At 45.4% G+C, this 24,226-nt stretch overlaps 1 protein-coding gene and 1 pseudogene across 1 annotated transcript in view; both read left to right on the forward strand.

The window, feature by feature from the left end:
• GRM1 (glutamate metabotropic receptor 1) overlaps positions 1 to 24,226 on the forward strand; it is a 2,398,293-nt gene that overhangs the window by 2,111,569 nt on the left and 262,498 nt on the right. The window lies entirely within an intron of this gene.
• Positions 21,623 to 21,775, forward strand: LOC144764727 (5.8S ribosomal RNA; annotated as a pseudogene).

Here is a 24,226-nt window from a genome sequence, read left to right on the forward strand (position 1 = left end):
GAGTAGGAAAGGCTTGGTGACCGATCTGGGTCATGTCCCTGTACCCCTCCACCAACACCCCCTTTAAGTTATCAAAAATAGGAAATAGAAAGGGTCCAAGAACAGTGCCCTGACTCACCCCTAAATATGCAGAATTCCTCCAAACATTATCTGTCAATTCCATACTTCACTCTGGCTTTGGTCTTTGATTATATTTAAGTTATGCACATCCACCCCATAACCTCCATCAAGTGCCATAGTTTGCTATGAGAAACGCAATCAAAGGCACTTGATTGGTCCATGAAGTCCAAATAAATTATGCCCTTTATATGTCACTGTATATTTTGAAGTTAATATTGATAAGTTGAGGCACTGTTCTACAGTGCCCATCCCCCTCCTCAGTCCATTCTGATAGGCGACCATGATGTGTCTTCCGCCTGCTCCTCCAGCCTACCTAACAGGAGTCCACTCAACACCTTGACCAAGGTATCCGAGAGAGAGATCGAACTATAGCAGCTAGGGTCACTGTGATTGTCTTTCTTATATAGGGATAACATTATCTATTTTGACCAAGTGTTCAGTTTCCCTGTTTTACAAGCTTCCTTCAAAGCATTCATCAGGAGTGCCCCCAAAACTCAATATCAAGCTAAAAGATACCAGATGACACTCCATCAGGTTCTGGGCCTTTAGTATTAGGGCATTTATTCATTGCAATACCTACCTCTTGCAGGGTTAGCTCAAAGGTTGTACATTCGCTAGGATGGAAGAACACATTGTAAAATCCTCCTCCTCAGGGTTGTCTTTCTCATCTCTAATTACAATTGCACAATTGCCACTAAAATAAGTGGACCACTCAGGGGCCGAAGTAGCAAGTTCAACTGATGGAACTCCTTTATCTCGATGTATGACTTGGCTAAGGTCCAGGTTACCCTTATCTTGACTGGCTGCCTCTAAAGTAGCCTATGCCTTCTCCTTAATTGTTTATTTCCTTTGAGCAGGTGTTCCCTTAGAGAGCTTTCTGCACTCAACAATGTAACATGGGCCTTGGTGCAATTATGGTGAGTCCATCCTTCACCTTTATGGTTGTAAGCTTTTATTCGATAAAACAAGTATCTTGTAAGCAATTTACATACGGTAAAAAATATTCCAAACATCCAGGTAGTCAATGTATACATCATAAAAGGGTTAGAACGGGTGTACTCCCGAATAAATTAACTAAGAAACGATTAAACAGAAATTGACAGCCTTTTGGAACAGATCAACCAAAATTGTTTTAAAAATTTGGAGACGCCACATACAATAACAGGAGAGGTATCTGACATTAAGATACGAAGAGCAACCAAGTGCCTACGTGTTCCCATGTTAAGCAAAAGGGGCTTGAGCCAGTATTTTCTCGGTCCTAGATAGTCCGGGCACTCAAACAGAATATGAGCCACCGTTTCTGGTCTAGTATGGCAAAGGGCACAGAATGGAGACAACGGGGTGACTGATTTCCATTTCGATGTAAAAGCACCAATTGGGAGAATACCAACTCTAAATTTGAAATACAAGGCCCTATCTGCTGGGGCAGTGATAAAGTCAAAATAGGATTCGTATCTTGTCATGTCCTTCAGGAGCAAAAAAGTTCTTGTAGAATTACAGTGGGAAGAGTTCATAATTAGCTGGCCTGCAGCCCAATCCCAGTATATTTTCTTCAGAGCGTCTTTTGGGGGTGACGTTTTTGCACTCCAATGATCACCAAGGCTAAGGTCATAAAGTAGTTTCTTGGTGTCCCTCAGCCATTTAATTTTTGCCCAGCCGGCCACATTCATAATCTCAGTTAGGCCGTTTGCATAGGATTTCAGTTCCTCCACCCTCCAGATGCGGGACCACAGTAAGAGCGGGCGTAGACGTGCTTGATTTTTAATGCTCTTACAGCCCGTATCTAGTAGCACAGGAACTGTTGGGGTACTCAAGGGCAGACAAAGGAGGTCCTTCAGAAACCTATTCTCAGCTTTTTCCAAGGAGTCCAGGTTTTCATGTCCCCATAGCTCCGCCCCATAAAGGGCCGCTGAAACACCTTTTGCTTTGTAGATTTCGAGGACTGGGGCTATTCTGTGTCTGGGAGATTCCCGAAATTCTCTCAGCAAAGCGCCACCCACTCTCTTGTGGCTTAGAAGCATTTTCTCTATGTGCATAGACCAGCTCATGCTATCTGTTAATCGAAGACCCAGATAATCAAATTGGGAAACTCTCTCCAGAGGTATGGAATTAAGGACCGGAGGACTTCCAAGCTTCCTCGGGGGATGTAGAATTAAGAACTTTGTTTTATCTACATTGATGACCAGACCACGAGCATCACAGAAGTTCTGAAAGCGGTTGAGTAGTTTCTGGAGACCTTGGGGTTTTTTCGAGATTAACAGAGTGTCGTCTGCAAAGAGCAGGGTCGGCACTCGTACACCCCCCAGGCAAGGGGCGTCAGCAGGTTCCTTCTGGAGATAGTCAACCACCCCATTAACGTACAACGAAAACAGGGTGGGGGCCAACACACACCCTTGCCTCACTCCCCTTAACACTGGTATCTTTTCTGTTCTCTCCCCATTACTCCCCCACCGTACCTGGGCAAAGGTGCCTTCATGTAGCTTAATAAGCAGGGATAAGATATAGGGAGGTATCCCCATATTATGTAGAGTCTCCCACAACCGTCCCCGTGGTACTAGGTCAAAGGCAGTCTTCAAGTCAATAAAGGCTAAATAAAGACTGCCCTTGCCCAGCACCACCACCTTCCAGTTGATACTGGAAGGAGACGGTGGCAGTGTCTCCAACCCGCTTGCCGGTCGCCTCATGTAAGGAGAGCGTGTGGGGAATTGGTACCAGCATTATTTTTTAAAAAACAAATGTAATTTGAATTTGTGGCATTATTTTATTGACATAACACGAAAGTGTATTTTTAAAATCGGAGCGCATTGCTTACACTACACGCACTCACCAAGAAGAAACTCAGCTTCTAGATATCCTAGCGTGATCCTCGGTGGGTGAAAGCGCTAGGCTGCCGCCTCCCACGGTAACAAGGGGGCGGTAGGCTTTCTACTCACTTCCTGTACACTTCCTGGTCCACTGGGAGCGGTTAGCGCTCTAGTGGATCCACGCAGCGGTATATAGCCCTCGCGCCCTTTCGAGCGCGCAGCGATCGCGCGCAGCCCCGCCGAAGACCCGCCAAAGAGCTGCCCGTCTGCGCCCGTCCGCGACAGGACGGGGCCAGGGGCCACAGCCGTTGCACCCTCTATATTATCAGAATCAGGTATGAATCCACACTTGGTCACCTACTCCACTCAATCCTTATTAGCCCTAAAACCGCTGTCCGCATGTAGCACGAAAATACCATGGCATACTGTGGAGGGAGCCTTTTCTTGTTTAGAATGTCATCATCGATTGCTCTGTAATCACAGTCCACCTGAAGTAGAAGCTCCCGCAATAAGGTTGAAGTCTTTCCTTCTTAACGTAAGATCCCTGCCCAAACACCAGCATGAGGTATGGGATCTGATACACTCTATCCAGCCAGACATATGTTTCATCACTGAAACCTGGATGAAGCCCCACACCATCACTGCAGTAACAATGGGGATCCCAATCGGATATAAACTCAAACACCTAGATAGAGAAGGGAAGACTGGCGGTGGCCTAGCAATCATATATAAGGATGACTTAAGGGTCACTGTATTTTCGCAATATCAAAGTCCACTACTTGAAATCATGTTTTTCAAAATTGATCTTAAAAGCCACACATTTTGGAAAGGAGCTCTGGCTTATCGTCCCCCAGGATCAAACCCAGACTTCCCCCTCCTCCTCCAAGAGTTGCTAGCGCCCCAACTAAAATCCAACGAAGATTTTATCCTTCTAGGGGATTTTAACACTCATGTAGATCAACCAACTCTACCTGAATCTCACTCCCTTATCACCGACCTGTTAAATCTAGGTCTAGAGATAAAAAACACCGGACCCACGCACAGTGGCGGCCATACACTAGACCTTGTCCTCTCCAACTGTGTAAAGATCAACTGTCTTCCAGCAAGAGAGATCCTATGGACAGACCATTTTCTCCTACAGTTTTCATTCTCAATCCCCAAAAAATGTAGTAACAAAGGACCCTTTCCTCAGACTTGGCGCCGCCAATGGCACAAAATCTCCTTAAGTAACCTACGGGAAATTTGGGTAGAACCCATCATATTAGCAGAAGACACAGCAGACACAGCACTGGAAAAATTCACAGGCTCAATTAAGCAAGCCATTGACACCCTGGCCCCTTTAAAACTATACAAAGAGTTCCCCTCTTCTAAACAAGAAAGTTGGTACACTCAGGAGCTAAGGGAGCAAAAACAGAAATGTAGGCAAGCCGAAAAAAAATGGAGGAAGCATAAGACTGAGGAGATTAGAGCGGTCTTCCGTCTTGCTCAATCCATTTACTACAAAAACATCAGAACGGCCCGAAAAAATCGTCTTCTGCAACAGCTGGAAGAAGCTGTTAACTGCCCTAAGGAGCTTTTTAAAATCCTTCAAAACTTCATCAAACCCGCCGCATGTGAGAGCCCTGAGGAGTTCTCACAGATTTTATGCGACGACATATCATCGTTTTTTGAGAGTAAAATAAACAACATATATGAGAAAATAGTGGCCGCCAATAACAGCATGAACAGCATGAGCGACACCAATAAGATCACATCTTTAACTCTGCCTAAAGATAACCCACAACCATTGTCATTTTTCCCCCCCATTGAAAGCACAGATCTCCCTCATCTCATTACTCACATTAAATCAGGATCTCCAAATGACCTCCTCCCTGCCAAGATGGTTCCTCCCCTGATCCCTCTCCTGGGCCCCTTTATACAAAAGATAATTAATATCTCTCTCACTAAAGGACATGTCCCGGCAGAGTGGAAAAGGGCGGTGGTAAACCCAATACGCAAGAAAGCTGCATCCCCATGGACCGACCTCTCCAACTTGCGCCCCATCTCGCTCCTGCCACATATCAGCAAAATAGCTGAGAAGCATGTGAACACCTATCTGTCACAACATCTCGAAGCGACGGAGGGCCTGGACTATTCCCAATCTGGTTTCAGGCCGGACCACAGCACCGAATCAGCCCTCCAAACAGTGACCAATAACATCAGAATGGCACTGGATGGAGGTAGCTCTATGATCCTGGTGCTGTTGGATCTCTCCGCCGCTTTCGATACGGTGTCTCACGAAGTGCTTCTTGAACGACTAAAGGGCGTAGGACTGGAGGGAGTGGCACTGACATGGATGGAGAGCTTCCTGTCAGGCCGTTCTCAAGAGGTCAGGTTGGGCTCCCACAAATCCATCTATAGAGAGCTCAACAAGGGAGTGCCACAGGGATCTTGCTTAAGTCCTACACTCTTCAACGTGTACGTGGCCCCTTTGGCCACCTTAGCAAGATCATTTGGGTTTACACCAGTGTCGTATGCTGACGACACCCAACTCCTCTTTCCCTTTAAAGATCTAACCCCTGCAATACAAAGATCTTTTGCAGAGGGGATGAAAGCAATATCCACATGGATGTCATTAAATTGCCTCCAATGTAATATCGGAAAGACTGAGGTAATGTTGTTTGGGCATGCAGCTACACACTAGACACCGGATTGGTGGCCCCTGGAATTAGGCCCTGTTCCCAGCCCTAAAAGCATGGTGAGAAACCTTGGAGTGTTATTAGACCAGACACTCACCTTCAAGGACCATGTAAACCAGGTGGCGAGCACCTGCTTTCAAGCTATTGGAATGTTAAGAAGAGTGTTCCCCTATCTGCCAGACTGCCATAGGAAAACACTCGTGCAGGCATTAGTCATCAGCAGAGTAGATTACTGCAACGGCCTCCTTCTAGGAGCGAATGAAGGGCAGCTCAAAAAGTTGCAAGTGATTCAAAACACGGCAGCGAGGGTAGTCCTCAATGCCCCTCCTAGGACTCCCTCCCTTCCTCTGCTGATTAGGCTCCACTGGTTGCCAGTGAGGGCACGAGTACATTTTAAGACCTTATGCACTATCCACAAAAGCATGATAGGCAAAGGCCCAAAATATCTGGCCAACATCTTTCTGCCCTATGCCCCTGGACGCACCCTTCGTTCCGGCAGCCAGCACCTTCTGCAGGTGCCCAGAATAAAGAGGTCCAGACAAGGAGGGCGAGCCCTGGCCCATCTTGGACCAAAGCTCTGGAACTCCCTACCTTCTGAGATGAGAATACTCACTAACCATCTGACCTTTCGTAAGGTCTTAAAAACGTACCTATTCCCCAGCATCTGATCCCTCTCTGTTTATATGCACTACTCACATCTATCTGAGGATATTCTTACTGGCAAAGCGCGGAGATACCCCTTCGGGGGTCTATTCAGGCGCTATAGAAGAATATAAAAATAAATAAGGGCCAACCTAAATGCCTGTTCCACAGTTCCTGTCCCTGTGCGAAACCCCGCTAGGAAGTCGGAGAGTATTCTATTTTCATTGGCCCAGTGTAGTATACGCCCCAGAAGCACCTTTCCCGCTACTTTCTGTGCGGAATCAAGGAGACTAATAGGTCTATAGTTCCCAGGACTATTCCTACAACCTTTTTTAAAGATGGGAACTACCACTGCCCCCTTCCAAGAATCGGGGACCGGCCCACCCCTCATAATATCGTTAAGAACTGCCGATATTATTTTCCCCCACGCCACAGGAAAAGCCTTCATCAAATCTCCAGGTAGACCATCTTGTCCTGCCGCCTTTCGGGGGGCCACCCACTGAATGACGTTCTCAACCTCCTGAGGGGTAAACAGATCTAGACTAACTAACTCTAGGGAGGGTAATAGGGGAACAGGTTCAAAGGAAACCCTTTCTCCTAATGCATAAAGTGCCCCAAAGTGATTGGCCAAACTCTGGGAGGGAATATTACAGGTCCTTAGGGAGTCATCGGGCTTGCTACGCTTCCCCACAAATAGCCAAAACCCTCTTGGGTCTTTGTTTCTACTGGCCACTAGCAGTTCCTCCCAAAATTTTTCCTCCCATTCCCTCTTTGCAACGGTGATTGACCTAGAGTACAATCTCCTTGCCTCTTTCACTCTGGATGGGGAGTTGGATTTTACCGCTTCTACCAGCCTTGTTTTTAACATTCTGCATGTGTGGGTGTACCATCCCTTTACATGGGTTTGCTTAGATTTTCCCTCCCAACCACTTGATGGGACAGTAAATAAACTTTTTAAAGACTCTATCAAAGTACTAAACTCCCCACAGGCTGCACCCACTCCACCCAGCGTTGCATCTAACCTTTGTTGGGCTTTAGATAGGACAAGCATGACCTGTTCAACACTCTTCTTAGAGAGTGAGAGTTTTTCCCACTTTAGACGCCTCCCGCAGGGGGCAACTTGCGATTCTCCCAGACCCACCAAACGGGGCGTGGGGGTACCCTCCCTTCCTGGTGTCCACCAACACCCCAATGTAAGAGAGAGTAAGTTGTGGTCACTCTCCATAGTTGGAACCACGACCATGTCTTTTAGCTCTTTCCATAATCCCACATCGAGCATGATATAGTCAATACGTGATGTGTGATTTGGTCTATTATATGTGTGAGCCCCCTCCTTGTCTGATTTGGTCCTACCGTTCACCGCCCGTAGCTCAAATTCGATGGAAAGTGAGTAAACTTGGAGGGCCACCTGGGACCACCTTCTGATTGGTTGTAACTCCAGGCCTGGAATCCCCCTAGCACTATCGAGATCTTCCTGGTGCAAGGAAACGTCTGAGCCCAACGGCTCATATGTACAATTAATGTTGCCTGCAACCATAGTGCAAAATGTATAGGGGGTTATTTTTAGGAGACCCTCCAGTATTTTAATAGTTGGCGATTGAATTCCCCCTTTGGTACTACGTGCATAAATATTAAAGATATTCAGCACTGCTCGATTCCGAGAGTCTTTTAGGATGATGTTTTGGATGTCAGGACAACCAGTTTGGCACTCCACTAACCTACAGTTTAGGGACGCTGACACCCAAATTAAAAGACCACCCAGGGGTCGTCCTTTCTTAGAGGACGACCATATGGCCGGGATAGCGCTGGTTGCATAACCTGCTCTATGCACAGGAACCATACTCCAGGTCTCCTGGAAGATGCATATAGCATATTCCTCTACCAAGGCATTCCAGTCTGGGAGTTGAAATTTCCTAGTAATTCCAGCCACATTCCAGCTGGCAATCCTAAGATCAGTGTCCCCTACAAACACAGCACCCCCGCTCACAGGAGCAGGACAGGGGGGCAAGCCCACCGATGGACCATCAGCTCTCGAATAGGAACTAGAGATTTGGGGCATACTTGAGATTTGGGGCATACTTGCTCCCGCTGTAACAGTTTGTGGCAGTGGAATTTCCTTCAACAAAGGGGAAGTGGACGTCTGTTTTGGATCAGTAGTTACAGTATACACCTCCTCCCCTAACTGCCCCTCAGCTCCCTCAGATCAACACCCCCCCAGATTCCAATTGGGGGTAATCCAACCGACCTGGGGGTGAGACACAGGTTCCAATGGCCAGCGAACACCCGTACTTTGAAAAGGTGGATTTACAGCCAATCCCAGTTGTATTAGGTTTGACACAGGCCTGGGATAAAAATAGGACAGATCCACAGCTTGCACACCCTCACTAGTTCGCTCTTGGGCCTGGGCAGAGATTAACCCTGCCACCCTAGGATCCTGAAAATTGACGATAATACAGTCCCCCTCCAGATGCTTCCTACCTTGACTCACCCAGTTTACTCTACGGACGGCTAGTATCAGCCCGTCCACACCGGGGGGTAATGTTTTTTTTTATTTTAACCAATGAATACACTTGTTTTTTAACATCTGGTGTGTTTCTATCTGGTTTTCCTTCAGCGGGGGAACTTTTACCAAGATAGCCACATAGGGAAGGCAGTCTGAGGGAAGGTTTATGCTCTCTCCATAGACGGTCTGGTTCTTCTTTAATGTAGCTGAATACGTCAGCAAATGCCTCTTTGGTAGTTATATACTAGAGTTCTCATCCAGGCAGATCTCTACAAGGGATTTTATTTCCTTTATTTTGAAAGTAACCCATCAGGATTTACCTGATCCAGGTTTATACAGAGGAGTTCCTATTAATCACCTTGATATCTCTTGCATCTTTACTGCATCTACCTGAAGACGTTGTCACTAAGACAAATTCCATGTGTCTTAAAATTCGGATTAAATTAACTCAGATTGTCCGACATTAATCGGAAATCAATGTTACCACCCTTAATTTTACTTACTTAACTGTTGACAAACAGAGCTGGTGGCCTGCTCACCTCATTCGCGAACAGACAGTTATATTTTACAAACATGTGATTAATCATACTTCCATAACTCTAGTGAGTAAACTGTGTTTGCTCATTTCCTTCTGTATCAGAGAACCTACATATTTTCCTGGGTGTCAGTCAACATGTGAGCAGGTGAGTTATTTTTTCTTTCTGTTTTCTTTTTGTCCCGAACCCCCCACATGTCTCCTCGGTCCAGCCATCTGTGTACTTATATATGCTACAGCCATGGATTGGCAGTGTCTCTGTAATGGTTTCATGTAGAGATGAAATAGATGAGACAACAAGGAGGAGCCTGTAGAAACTCCTCATTCAAGTCCAATCACATAGGAGGTGGAATTTCCAAGTCCAGAAAGGACTTAATACCCCTGCATCATATGAAAAAATACAAAACACTATGATTTATTGCCAGCTGGATGGCTGGCTATCAGCTGAAGTCTTGCTGAGAAATATGGCCAATATGTAGAGTGATTACTTTTGAAATATTGACGTTGGCCCAGCACCTTTTGGGGCTTCGTCTGCCAACAGCCTTCGGGGAAGTGATAGATGTCAATCTTCCGCTAAATTCTCAGATAGGGACCATAATATCAAAATGCACCTTTCTATTAAAAACTATGGGGAAAATAACATCTTTGTTGTCCTTTGAAGCAAGGAAGTTACTTGTAACTTCAGTTACTAATTCAAGACTTGACTATGTTTACTCTGCCTATGTGGCTGTACCTTGTACTGCTTGGCACGAACTTCTAATCATCCAGAATGAAGCAGCACAGCTGATTTGTCTCCTTGCTCGATGCTCACATTCCACACCTGTGCTTACAGAACTGCACTGGCTTCCAATACAGTAGCGAATTTGCTTTAAAATATGCTGTATGTTGTTCAAAAGTTTGAACAATACAGATCCTATCTTTCTGGGGGAGAGAGTTAAGAGGTATAGACCCTCCTGCAAACTGGCAAACAAGCTTGTCATACCAAGATTTCATAAATATAGCTTAGAAGAGCAAGGCTTTTCATTAGTGGCACCTTCTGCATGAAATGCTTTACATGACAAAATACGGCTGGTACAGGATCTTGGGCCTTTTGCAGAATGCTGAAGACTTGGCTTTTTTAACAGAATTTTGGTATTAAGTAATTCTACTTAAGGTTTCAATCACTCCAGTATTATAAGCACCGAGAAATATTTGGTGACCCTGCACCCAACAAGCATTATTAACCTAACAGGTGCCAGTAGACCCACATCCCAAGAACAGATGTAATAAAGGGATAATGAAAAGAGAACACTCTTATTACCCTCTTTAAATTCTGAGCAGATTACTGGGTCAATTAAAAGAATATGGCATGTGGAGAACTGTAGGAAAGTGTTGTTCTTCTAAGCAGCGAGGGGGAACAGAGTCACACTATCTGGGGGAAACATCAAGCATAAGGGCAAACAGGAGCCAACATTATTTCTATTTTACCTCATAACCATGGAACATATCTTCAATTCAATAAAACTTCAATGTGTTCAACATGTATTGGATAATTAATATGTGTAGCTAATCTTGAGAAAGTTAATTCGCCAGTGTATTATTTGTTTGAAATAAAGTCAAAATATGCGATCACGAAATCTACATGCAGTGCACTCTATTCACTTTCTATATATAGAGATAATGCTGGTAAAATAGACTTAAACAATTCTTATAATCTTTGCAGAGCTGACAATGTTAATAAAACAAACCAAAGCAGAACATGATGGAAGTAGAGAATCAAACCTTAAAGAAATTGGCATTTTTTTCTAGCACCAATATCTTACTATTTAGCCACCTTTCCTGGGACAATAGCTAAATGCCTCACATAAAACCGTCCCCCGGATATTCCCCCAACCCTCAAGGCCCATCAAGCTTGGATTGTTTTAAAGTATGGAAAGTCTTACAGTCTCTGAAATAGATAATAAGCTAAAGAGCAGCTGGGTATCAAATAAGTATGCACTGGAGGTATACACTAGATTGGGAAGTAGGTCATCCTATGGTCTCTTAAAGAAGGTCTTCCAGTGGTATCTTAAAGAAGGTCTTCCAGTGGTCTCTTAAAGTAGGTCATCCAGTGGTCTCTTAAAGTAGGTTGTCTAGTGGTCTCTTAATGTAGGTCCACCAGTTGTCTCTTAAAGTAGGTCATCCAGTGGTCTTTTAAAGTAGGTCGTCCAGTGGTCTCTTAAAGTAAGTCGTCCAGTGGTCCCTTAAAGTAGGTCGTCCAGTGGTCTCTTAAAGTAAGTCGTCCAGTGGTCCCTTAAAGTAGGTCGTCCAGTGGTCTCTTAAAGTAGGTCGTCCAGTGGTCCCTTAAAGTAGGTCGTCCAGTGGTCTCTTAAAGTAGGTCGTCCAGTGGTCCCTTAAAGTAGGTCCTCCAGTTGTCTCTTAAAGTAGGTCATCCAGTTGTCTCTTAAAGTAGGTCGTCCAGTGGTCTCTTAAAGTAAGTCGTCCAGTGGTCTCTTAAAGTAGGTCGTCCAGTGGTCCCTTAAAGTAGGTCCTCCAGTTGTCTCTTAAAGTAGGTCATCCAGTGGTCTTTTAAAGTAGGTCGTCCAGTGGTCTCTTGAAGTAAGTCGTCCAGTGGTCCCTTAAAGTAGGTCATCCAGTGGTCTCTTAAAGTAGGTCGTCCAGTGGTCCCTTAAAGTAGGTCCTTCAGTTGTCTCTTAAAGTAGGTCATCCAGTGGTCTTTTAAAGTAGGTCGTCCAGTGGTCTCTTAAAGTAAGTCGTCCAGTGGTCCCTTAAAGTAGGTCATCCAGTGGTCTCTTAAAGTAGGTCGTCCAGTGGTCCCTTAAAGTAGGTCCTCCAGTTGTCTCTTAAAGTGGGTCATCCAGTGGACTTTTAAAGTAGGTCATCCAGTGGTCTCTTAAAGTAGGCTGTCCAGTGGTCTCTTAAACTGAAGACAAGGGATCAGGGGCACATTTCCACTTGTCGTTAAGGGTTGAACCTTTCCTTCCTCAGGTCCTCTATCACACAATGGCACCCTCTGAGAAGACCTCAGCCCTGATAAGCAATGGTCCAGCATTATGCCTTGTCCTCACCAATGACCACCAGAAGAGTCCAGAGCCCTGTAGGTAGACTATTAGTATGTGATGTCCTCATGTTGAGTGACAGATTCATCCAGACCATCCCTGAGGGAGAGGAAATATCTAACCTATGGCTGCTTTGCTCCTGTAAGGATCTGCCTACTGTGTCCCTAGACTACCAAGACAGTGTGACATTTAACACCTCACTCCGGTTGTCAATGAGTATGTCACCTGTTTCCTTACAGTACTTAGAAGGTCTGGTTACACAACATGACCCTGGCTCAATCTACTCTTGAGCCAGGGATTTAATTAGTGAGGCAGCCAACTCATGTGCCTATTCTGGTGGGCTGCTGATTTTCTACCCAAACCCAAGGCATCAAACCTATCCCTTCTCAAGGTGACCTCTGTTATTGAGATACCACCATAATGACAATGCACCATAACCTCTCAAGCTTGCTAAAGACTGAGGGGTCAAACAGTGGGCTCCTGTGACTGGTTCTCTGGTCAGGTAGTAACAATCCTCATCAAATAATCCAAACAATATAATATGTGCATACATATAGATAAGTACTACATGAGACACAGTCTATATGAGGCTAGTAACATGGATGGGCCCTGGGTCTAGGCCATGATTTGAAATAAAGCAGATAAAGTGGTTTATGAGCAAGGCCACAATAGTTCCCTAAATTCATTGATTATGCTCCTGACATGCCAAATGATTTGGGGGTAGCCGGAAAAATCAGGGATCTGGCTGCAACATCCGCCTACATTCTGCATGGCTAAGGACTAGGTCCGAGAGGTTGGGCACAGCATGTACCACTTCCTACAATGACGGAAGAGGCTAAAGCCCGCTCCTCCATTCAGGTGAGGCCCACAGGTGTTACATGGTGTCACGGAAGTGGACCCATGCAGGAGCATAGCAGTGGGAGGGGATGGAGAGGAAGCAGCAGACCCAATGGGCCAACAGGAAGACATATCGCTCTGCACCCCAGCGAGGTGAAAGGTCAAGAAGTAAAGTTAAGGGCACGCTCCCTTACACTTCCCCCAGAACGCATTCTCTCCCCTCAAAGGATGAAACAGAACCATCAGTGTACCTTGGTTGTGTTCTGAAATCAGGTTAGAATGATAATGTGCAATATAACACTATATATTTGATAGAACACGAAGTCAGGCATTAGTAGACAGTGGACCAACTACTCTCAAATGGAAGGTCATCTCTGGCGCATTCTAGTTAGAAAGAGAGATAGAGTACTCTTCATCAGTAAGACATACATTTTTGTGAAACACATGCTATAGTCAGTACTTAATTTGTAAAAAATTAAGTGCTAGGAACCTTGTCAGGAGGCCACTGCAGCTTGATCCACTCATTGCCCCCACAAGGGCAACCAGTACCAGTAACAGCACAACTATTAACCATCACTTTCCTACAGGTATGACTATTTAATGTATATTGAATATCATAAATAACTAATGTGCTCATTTCCAAATTACCCATGCAGCGCCACCATGTGGCAGGCTGTCATAAGGGCCGGTGTCGACAATTAATTGCTGGTGCTGAGCACCGGAAACCACCAGCTCAAATTAAGCACTGGCAAAGGTTCTTCTCTAGCGGTGTCAAGTATGCAATAAGTAAGTACAGGGTGGGTTGTAAGCTCTCTTGCTGACTTCCGCGGAGTAGGGTTTTCTACAACCAGCGACTTTGTCGCAGGATATGGCACTGAGAGTTGGGAGGAGGTGGGGTAACATGGCATAGTTCCCACAGTCACTGATATAGCCATTAATGGAGTAACAGTATTCTGTTCCGTGTCTTTGCTTTGCGTTACAATCTGGGTTGGTAGAAGGAGAGTTGTCAGTGGTATACGTTTCTCTTTCTGAATCAATGTGTAGTCTTCCTATTCAGCGCTTGACTCAACCTCTGTTTGGTAAGACATTGAGTCAGATTCTTCTTTAAGAGGGTCTGTGGTTTTGCTGAGAGTAGCTGGTCATTGTACTGAATTTGCAAAGTTAGTTATCTAAACTCAGCCAGTTCTCCTACACGCAGTAAATGGTTTGTGTGAAAAACACCTTGGCAATCCAAGTTCCTGTACTTTGCAGATCTTTGGAATTTGTTCACAATTATGTAGCAGAAGTCTGCTTCCCAGTTTTCACCTATTTTGTTTATCCAGTTGTGTTCAAAACTGCAGAGCGAGACTATGGGGCTTATGTACAAGCCCTCACCGCCACCCGAGTGTCAGTATTTTGAGGCTATGGTGGCACAGCACCATTTTCCATATTTACAAGGTAGCTCCAGGCCGCGTTGCGTAGTTTAACGCCGCCATGTAAATATGCCCCTTCAGCCACAGATCTCTGCGGCAAAGCAGTGTGTAATGGGCCTTGCCCCGGGTGTTCCACCTCAACACCCATTGCTTTTTTACGCTGCCCCAGATTTAAAAGGGTGAGTCAGCGCCATAAACTAACACGATGGAATACCAGGCATTAAAATGGTGATACAAGGAGAAATTATTCATTTCTCCCCATTTGTTGCTCTTTCCATGTGTGCTGCATTCTGCAGCACACATAGAAGGTGCAAATCGCCATTGTTGATTGTTTATGTGCAGAAAGGTGTCCCTTCCCATACATAATCAATTGTCCCTGCAGTGCAGGCACCCTTGAAACATGGCGTCAGGGTGACTGCATTGGTGCTAGGCAGCTTTTTGTGCACCAGCGCTAGGAGAAACGAAGGGGTGAAACATATACTTGTGAATAAGATGCAGCACTGTGTTTTGAAAATGTCGGAGCGGGGCACTGCCAAATTTAGCACGGCTCAGCGCTCAGACATTTTATTGCAAATATGCCCCAATTTCTCCTGGCAGGGGGTTTGTCCCCTCTGGCCATACGGAGTCTTGTTCTGTGTGGCTTGGGAGGCAAGTGTGTAGGCCCTGTCCAGTTGATGCTTAAGCTCATTACAGTTTTTTTTGTTTAAAGAGCACTTTCACTCTCAGCAGGGGTCAACCAGTGTAAAGGGGCAACTGGAATGCTAACAAAGAGTGGAATTTTAGGAGAACTTCTAATTCAAGATTGTTTTTTCAATTTACCTGAGCGCCTACCTCAAGTTGTTTCAAAGCCTGGAGCCCAAATATTAGAAAGACCACCCACCAGAGCTGTGTTTCTTAACCAAAAGACTCTAAAGTGGGAACATATTTTGAGAACGTTAAGACTGAGATGGAGTATTACAACAGTGATTGCCATATCATTATGCCCCTTGCTTAACTGTCACCCACTGCAATTCTCTCCAAGCTCCAGAAACAAACTTCCAGCCTTGGTCAATGGGCCTTTCCTCTGAACCTGCCATCCCAGAGAGCAGGCAGGAATGCAAAGGTGACATACCCATGCACGGTGGCCTGCTTTGGGATGGTCCAGCCAGCACTGTACTCCAACTGATTGGGCATGTTTGGTCCATTTAGGGGTCGACTAATTGGCCAGCCACAGATGTTGTTTCAAGCAAAGAGCTTCCACCTCTCCTGGGTCTGTCTGACTCGAAGGTCTGCCTTTCACAGAGGACCTCTCCAAGGGCCTCCCCACCAAGCAGAATGATGACCAAGCAGCCTGGAAGCTTGCACCCCCCAAGTGGCTCAATCAGAGTTGATGTGGTCAGACAGCACTTGTCACGGATGCCACCTGGTGGTCTAGCTCCTTTGCACCATGCTGTCACTCTTCTCCTTCCACCACATTTATGTAGCAGCTTGAAACACCCGTTCCGTGGACTATCCCCCGTGTGTTGATAAAGCTGTGCCTAAGCCTACCTCTCCGTTACATCATTATGGGGCAGGATGGTCCCACTGGTGTCCGTGCAATTATTCTGTCATCCAACCCCCTGCACATGGGCTTCCCACAGCAGTTTCCTGAGTGGTGCCAATGTTGGTCTGGGAAGGGCACACAGCTCCTCCTCCAATCCAGTTGTGGCTATCTGATTGATCCTGCAAGCAGCATAAGCCTGTCTCCATGATGAAGTCATGCATGTGTAAGTAAACAAGGGTGGTGCAATGAAACTGTAACTTGGTCATTAAATCAATTATAGTTCATTTGATCACTCCATCAATTATTTGGATAACTGTGGTTATTCAAGAGTTATTACATGCTGACAAGGTCTGACATCCCGGGATGCTTGCATTTATTAGACCAAGACCAATCCGGACTCGCTCTGCCACTTTGGTGACTCTATATAACCTTGGATCGATTGCACATGCCCAAGTCAGCGGCAATAAATAAAGATATCCTGCATATCAACTTTCAGTGGTACTTTCTGTGCCTACCATGGTGATCATCGGTAACTCCGATTCCAGAGAGGGATTATGAGAAACGGCTACCACATTCAAGGAAGGTGACACATGTACAAATTTCCCACTCTTGACTCAGGGAAGTAGTGGCGAAAAGTAAAAACAAATGTTACTTTTGAGGACCTGCAATTGGAATGAGTACACTTTAAATCCTTTAATGAGGGTACATTTGAGGACAAGTCTGGTAAGTCGGGTACCAGCAGCCAAGGTAATTCCAGCTCCTTTAGCATATATGAGAGATGCTGCAGTTAAAAGTCTAATAGTTAGATCTTAGGATTGAGTTGACGGTCTACCACGATACTTTATGTTTATATTGTTTATATAAAAGTAAATTATATAATATTCATTTACTTTTCCTATATGTTATTTGCGGGCTGTTAGGTTTGCAGGTGTAATTAATTATTTAATTTATCCAATTATGTAATTTATTGAATACACATTTATTTTACTTATATTTTAGTTTCAAGCTGCTAGGTTTGTAGGGGTTTAGGTTGGAAAGTTAAGTAATAAATAATTATTAATTTGATAATAATTTGTGTAATTATTCATTTAATTAATTTGTTTAATTATGTAAAATATGGAATACTGATTTATTGTAGTCATATTTTAGTTGTGGATGCTATATTTGGAGGGGTATAGGGTGGAAAGCTGTTCAATTAATAATTAATGTATTCATTCATTATACATCTTTATCCAGTAGATAAAATCACCATAAAAGAATACAGATCGAAGACATTAATATCAAATTCATAATTAATTAGTGCAAACAGTATAATTACTCATAAAACTGTGGACAATAAAACTGTTAGTCAGGTCTTGTTCACCTGGATGCCCAGGCTGCTCGTAAAAAGGATTTAACAGTAAAAATCACTTACCCTGTGGGAAGTGCCTGAAGATACATTAAAGGTGGCCTAACTTGTTTCAGATTCAAAGATTTCAAAAAGGAGATAAAAAAACACCTACTCGGCCAGCTGAAATAAGAACAAAACATTTTAAAATTCAGCATGGCCTGCGGAGACAAATTGTTGCAACCGCTGAGAGCCCTTACCTCAGGCCATGTAAATTAATTATTTAATTGGATTTAAAATATTGAAATTATGGAATATTTAATTATTTAAACTATATTTTAGTTCTGGGCTGCTGGGTGTGTAAGGGTCTAGGCTGGAAAGTTAATTAAGTTATTCTGAATTAACATTTAATTGAAGAATTAACTGAATTAAAAGAATTCCAGTTTAGTCCTGAGGCCTTTAGGAGGCAAGGAGACCTCATCCTCCCACCAGCAGTGCACCAAGAGGCACGTTTCGGAGTGATGGAGAAAGGGGCCACCGCCTCTGACCATCTCTCAGCAATACCACTGTGTGTGGCTTACTGGAGGTGACAGGAGGTCTTGTTGATCCCTTAGGACCTTCAGCGGGCAAGGGAGCTTCATCCCCCAACCAGCAGCGAGTCAGGAGGCGCGTAAGCAGAGTGATGGAGAAAGGGGGCTGGGCCACCCGCTAGCTGCCAGCTTTATTTTTGTATTTTTCTCCTTTTTATGAAGGGGGATGCATGGGCCCCCTTCCCTGGGCCCTTTGGGCACGAGGATCCCATCCTCTGGGGCCTGTCACTCTTTTTTTATTATTATCTTTTTTTAAAGCAAGGGAGGGGGCCCCCCAATTTTGGCCCCAGGGAACCCATTACCCAGGCCCAGGCCCCAGCCTGTAGTGTCCACCCAGGGCACTCACCTTTGGAACGCTGGGGCCTTCAGGCTCCCCCTCAATCCCTGCTAGCTCCCCGCCTCCTGCGGGAGCCGTCATTGCTTTGAGACCTAACATGCAGCTCCCTGGATCTCAAAGCAATATCTGTTTCCCTGCTCTCAGCAAGCAAGAGCATTTTCTGCTCTCACTTGCTGAAAGCAGAGTATGAGGTGCTCCCGCCAAGCCATAGCAAACTGCAATATCCCGGGGATCAGCACCCCAGGACATTGCTGGAGGCGACCCTGAGTTTTGACGGTCCCCAGGGCCATGTACGGCTCTAGCCCTTTCTTCTTTTAAGGCATGCCTGGGGAGGTGGTGGTCCCCAAGGCACGGGGGAGTCCGTGAGGCCTCCCAACCCAAATATAAGAAGGCCCGGGGTGGTGGTGGCCCCCGAGCAGGGGATGTCTGCAGAACCCCCCGATATTTTTGTAATTCGCCCCGGGAAGGTGCTGGTCCTTGGGGCAGAGGGGGGTCTGTGAGTTCCCCCCACATTATTGGAATGAGACCCGGGGAGGGGTCACAGTCCCCGGGGCTTTGATAAATCCTAGGAAGAGGGGCCCATTGCGCCCCCTCCTATATTTATCATATGCCCCCGGGACATGGCATTTTACCAATCCAAAGCTATAATACTGTGCCTAGAGTGGTAAGAAACCGGTCCTCGGAAGCTTGTTTCCGGTCCAGGGAAGGCATGGCTTGGCAGTTCGGGCTGGACTGTTCCCATGAGGCACAGGGTCAGACTGATTTGCATATAGCCATGTCTGAACTGGGGTGGCAGAGTGGGCTAAAGAACGGTGATGGATCAAACCCAGATCTTTTGACTGGGTGTGAGTGTTTGATTGGTTCAGATGCTCCGTCGATCACCACCACCCCCTTTTGTACCGCTTTAGAGTGGTAAAAGGCTGTTGTCATTTTACAACTCTGCATGGATGGCCCTTTGCTAATCCTATGCTTATAGAATTTGCTGTATAAATGGCAAAAGGCTTTTACCCTTTCTAGCTCGGCATGGATGGCACTGTGTCAATCCTATGCTTAAAAACATTTCTTGAAAAACAGACATTTGAGGTGAGTGTTACTTGTGTTGCAGGGTGCTCTATATTGGAGCTGCTCTCCACCTAAATTTAGGAACTACCCAAAGTTCTCTACTTCCTATTTTGCATAATTTATTAGGCACTCCATGCCTGAATATAGATAATATATATATTATCTTAAATAACCAAAGGGTACAGGGATGTAATAGTTAGAAAATAGAATTTTAAAAAACCTTAGAAATTCCTTGGAAAAAACAAAGTTTACAGGAATGTTAGAGTTAGGCTAAGATTTTACTTGTACAAAACCAGTGAAATCGGCAGATATAGTTACCTGAGCTAGGTATAAGTTACGCCCCACAATGCACTGCGTATGACCTCACATATCACATCACTCATGACATGGTTAGTGACATCACTGAAGACATCTAACTGATACAACAAGAAACAGATATATGTATGTTTATATATTTAATTTTCCTTATATTAAAATAATATATTACAATATTAAGCCTTTAGGACCAGATGTAGGTAAATTCAATTTAGCGAGTCCTTAATAGCGATTTTTACCGAATTGCTATTAAGGACTCGCTAAATTGAATGTAGGTAGGAATCGCAAAAATATTTGCGATTCCTTAATATTCCTTAATTGCAAAACGCAAATTGAGATTCGCAATCAAGGAATACCATCCCATTCATTCGTATAGGCCAAGAGGCCCATAGGAATGAATAGGATTTGCACCCGCAATTTGCGAGTAACCAAGAGGCACTCACAAATTGCGGGCGCAATTTCAAGGGTTCAAGGGTTCCAAAAGGACCGCTGTTGCACCCCTGAAATGTGCATGTGTGCACATGTGGAGGACATACATGCCCTAAGGGCATGAATGTGTGGCACATGGCACTATTAAAAAAGCAAAAGAGTGATTTTTTAAAGGAAATCGCTAATTACCACCAACTTAAAGTTGGTGGTAATTAGCGATTCCTTAAGGCTAAAGTGCACTTTCTTTTGTGCTACTTACATTGCATTTAAGGAATCGCAATTTGCGATTCCTTAAATGCAATCGCAAAATAGGGAATCGCAATTTTTGTGGTTCCATATTTTGCGAGTAGGTTTAATCTAACCTACATTGCTCAAAGCCAAATTGCGATCGCAGAGGCTGAAATTCTGCCAATTTTGGTGTTTGCAATCGCTATTTGGCTTCCTACAGCTGGCCATTGCTACTTTAAACTCTATAACCAAAAGGCAATATTTATGTCTATTTTTTTACTATATTAGTGTCACACTATTATGGTAAACAATGTTTTTGACACAATATTTTTGGTAGTAATATTTTTATCACAATAGTGTGTCAGTGATCCATGCGGTGGGCTATCGCTTGTCCCTTCTCCTGCCTCTCTGAGCCATCCTTGATGCTCTTCACTGAGTGTCTATGGGCTCAAAACTACTTACTTTGGAATAAGTAGTGTTCAAAGTAGCCCGGTCAAATCAATACTTAAGTTAGGACTAATGGAACAGGACTCCGATTCCCTGTTGTTGGTTTTGCGTAACTGGGGCCATGATTAAGAAGCACAGGCAGTTGAATTTGTATTGTGCAGCTGGAGGTGAACTTCTTGGACTACTGTGAAACAAAGCAAAAGCATTTTTCAAGAATGTTTTCAATAATGAAGAACAAAAGTTGGAGGTTTGAAGATGATCAGATGCTGTTGTAGTTCCGTCCATAAACAATGCTGACTAACAATTTGGCAGCATTATTCCCATAACCGGCTGAACAACTTTCGGGAAACGAAACCATTTGATTCTGGTTGGAGTATGTTTGCAAAGATGATACATAAAAGAGTTGAAGGAAATGCACCATCAGTGTGGAGCCTGTGGCTAATTTGGCTCAACATGAGAAACAACCCATCTAAGACAGAAAAAGAATTTGACAGATTAATAGCTCTTTCTTGACTCTGTAGGTGATGGTGTAAGGCCGTACTGAGTTGGTAAATCGATTTGTCTGAAGACTCCTCCACCCTTACTGATTATGTGACCACCAGTGGTAAGCGTTCAACTTTTTAGAGGAACAAGTGGAGTTCAGCCACACAAGATTGGGCAATATCAGGTTCGAATTCCTAAAAAAACACACTTTGAACTTTGGAGGATGACTTCCAGGGGGGAACCCTAATGAGGACCTGGGCTGTCTCACTCCATGGCAGATGTCATTGCCTTCCTCCTACCTCTCCTGTGTCTGCACACTTGTCTGTGGATCACTTGGCTTGTGCATCCATGAATAATGTTAGTACCTGTAAGAATTAGTGTGAATTGCAGAACAAATTGATCATAAACACTTCAAATGCATCTTGCAGCTGCAGGTTGCTCTTGCACTACTCTGGTCTGTGGGTCACATGAGCATAAATTGCCCTGGGGCTCTCCCAGATCATGGCTAAAGCTGACAAAGGTGGCTGCATTCATCCTCTCAAGGTTCATATCCAATCACCCATTGCAAGACACCCCCAGTTCTTGCGTGCCTTGCCTTTCCCCACCTTTTTGGAACAGGTGGTTGACCTGTCTGCCCTGGGCACAGAAAATATCCAGGGTGCTTGACTGAGTGGCACACATGGCTGTCTGTGGATTCCCAAGGCTGCCAGGGAGCACCGCTTGAGAGCCAACTTTTGTGGTTGGGGCAGGGAAAGTGCCCTGCCTGCCTAAAGATGACACTTTCCATGCTAGCCAATACAGGCTTCGGTTACTCCCCCTCTGCTGCCTAGGGATTGGTCCGGAATCCCCTTCGCTTCAGCCACCAACTACAGCCTCAGACAAGAAGCATATTACAAACAGAGGAAGATTAACTAACCAGGATTCCCTCAGTAATAGCAAGTAAAGAGGGCAGAGCCTGGATCCAAATCCACATCCGGTGGCGGGAAATGTGGTGTACAAAATATCAACTCCCTTGTGTCGCTCAGGGGGCCAAGTCCTCCTGATTGAGGATCATCCTGTGGATGGTTTAAGCTGGTAGCAGCACCCTGCACACCAGGATCAGCCCTTCTTGTCAGGTTGTTTGGAAATGCAGCCCAAGGGAAACATACAGGCACAAGACTGAGAGCCAACAAGTACCATACAGAAAAGTTGAAAAACATTGGAGTAGAGTGTTTAGGAAGGTGTGAAACTGTTGTGAGGTAAACGGGTAGGGTCCATGAAGTCCATCTTTAGGATTTAACTAGACAGGAAGATGGGTCTCAAGAAGGGGGGATGGCTTGTGCAGGACTGCCACCTGGGTGCACCCGTTCCCCGCTGGGTGCATTTCTTTTGCAGTGGTTTAGCTTGACTGGTTCCGGATTAGCTAGGAAGGCTTTCGGGGGGCTGGTGCCTCTCTGCTCTGGTGTCCATGGGGCTGAGACAGATTGAAAGCTTCCATGACCTCTCATGGCAACTGCCCTGCCTCCACCATGTTCTGAGCACCCCATGTGGCCTCCTAATCCTACCCTGCACCACTACAGCACTGGGAGGCATGATCCCTTGCAGGTCATCAGGATGACCAATGGGCCTGAGCCGTTATAAGAAGAGTCACCTGGAGACAAGAAGCTGGAGGGTGATTCTAGGATGGAGCACCCTGAGCACTGGGCCAATCTGCAGCTGGTCAGCCCTGGACATCTGGTCACCAGTCTAGCTGGCCAGATTATCAGTTAGTGGCTGGCCAACCAGATGGCCAGTCGATATCTGGCCAAAAAGATGACTGGAGGGCTAGCCCGCTCAGCTAACTCTGACTTTTGTCTCACCCGGGTACCATAAGCCACAGCTTTGTCGGGGGCTTAACACTTGAGAAAAATCAGCTTTCCAAGTGGGCCCAAAGGAAGAGGGGAATGGCTGTGGCTTAACCCTTCCTATCTCCCCTGGCCAAACAGGTGGAAGGCACTAACCCAGGGCTCCCATAGCCAAGGAACTGAGGTGCCAGTCCCTACCCAAGGCATGGTGGCTGCAGACTGGAGAGGACTCTTGTGTTCCTCCATGGTATGAAGCAGAGATATCCCATCATATGGCAGATCCTGCATGGTGTAGAAACAGTTGGGGGAGTATGGGGCTCCTGCAGGCCAAACAGTTTCAGTAATTCCCAATAAAAGGGAGACAAAGCTGTGCCTTTTACCTAGGAGACCCCGTCCCCACAGGTCAGGGCTTCAAGCATCGGGCAGGGATCCCTTCCCTACATGGAGGCTGGCATCAGACCAGGGAGGAGTCTAGCAGTGCTGCAGTCTGAACAGCTCCAGTATTCCCCTGTCAGAGGCGTACAAAGCCATGGCTTTCATCTGTGAAGTTCAGTCCACCCTGCCACGTCCCAACGTACCAAGCAGTAACATTTTCCCTACTCAGGCCAGGTTGGCGTCAGACCAAGGGGGATTCTGGGGCTCCTGCAGGCTGATCAGCCCCTATAATACCCCGGCAGACGAATCCAGGCCTCTCACCTGGGAGACACAGTTCCTCAGGCCGGTGGAGCAAGCCAGAAGGAAGGGCCTCCTATACGGCCTGGGTCAGGGTGATGTCCCACACAAAATAGTTTGCTAGGTGCTAAGGAGTTCACCAGTTAGCTTGTCAGCTTTATGTTAGCAAAAGCGTCACTTGTGATGTTTCATTCTCAAGGGTGACCCTGCCAATTGACAAGAATGGGGTTGCCATATCTGTGAACCATGTCCCATCCAAGCAGACCTAATGTGAATTATGCCCAGGTCTATAAGCAAACATTTTGATAGGGGGAAAACCCTTCCTTTTATATATTCATAAGTCACCCATATGTAGGCCTTGTAGCCCATAAAGTAGGGTCTTATGTATCTCAGGGGCATATTAGCAACGACCAGCGATAATT

Source organism: Lissotriton helveticus, chromosome 6 (genome assembly GCF_964261635.1).
Source record: "Lissotriton helveticus chromosome 6, aLisHel1.1, whole genome shotgun sequence".
Lineage (NCBI taxonomy): Eukaryota > Metazoa > Chordata > Amphibia > Caudata > Salamandridae > Lissotriton > Lissotriton helveticus.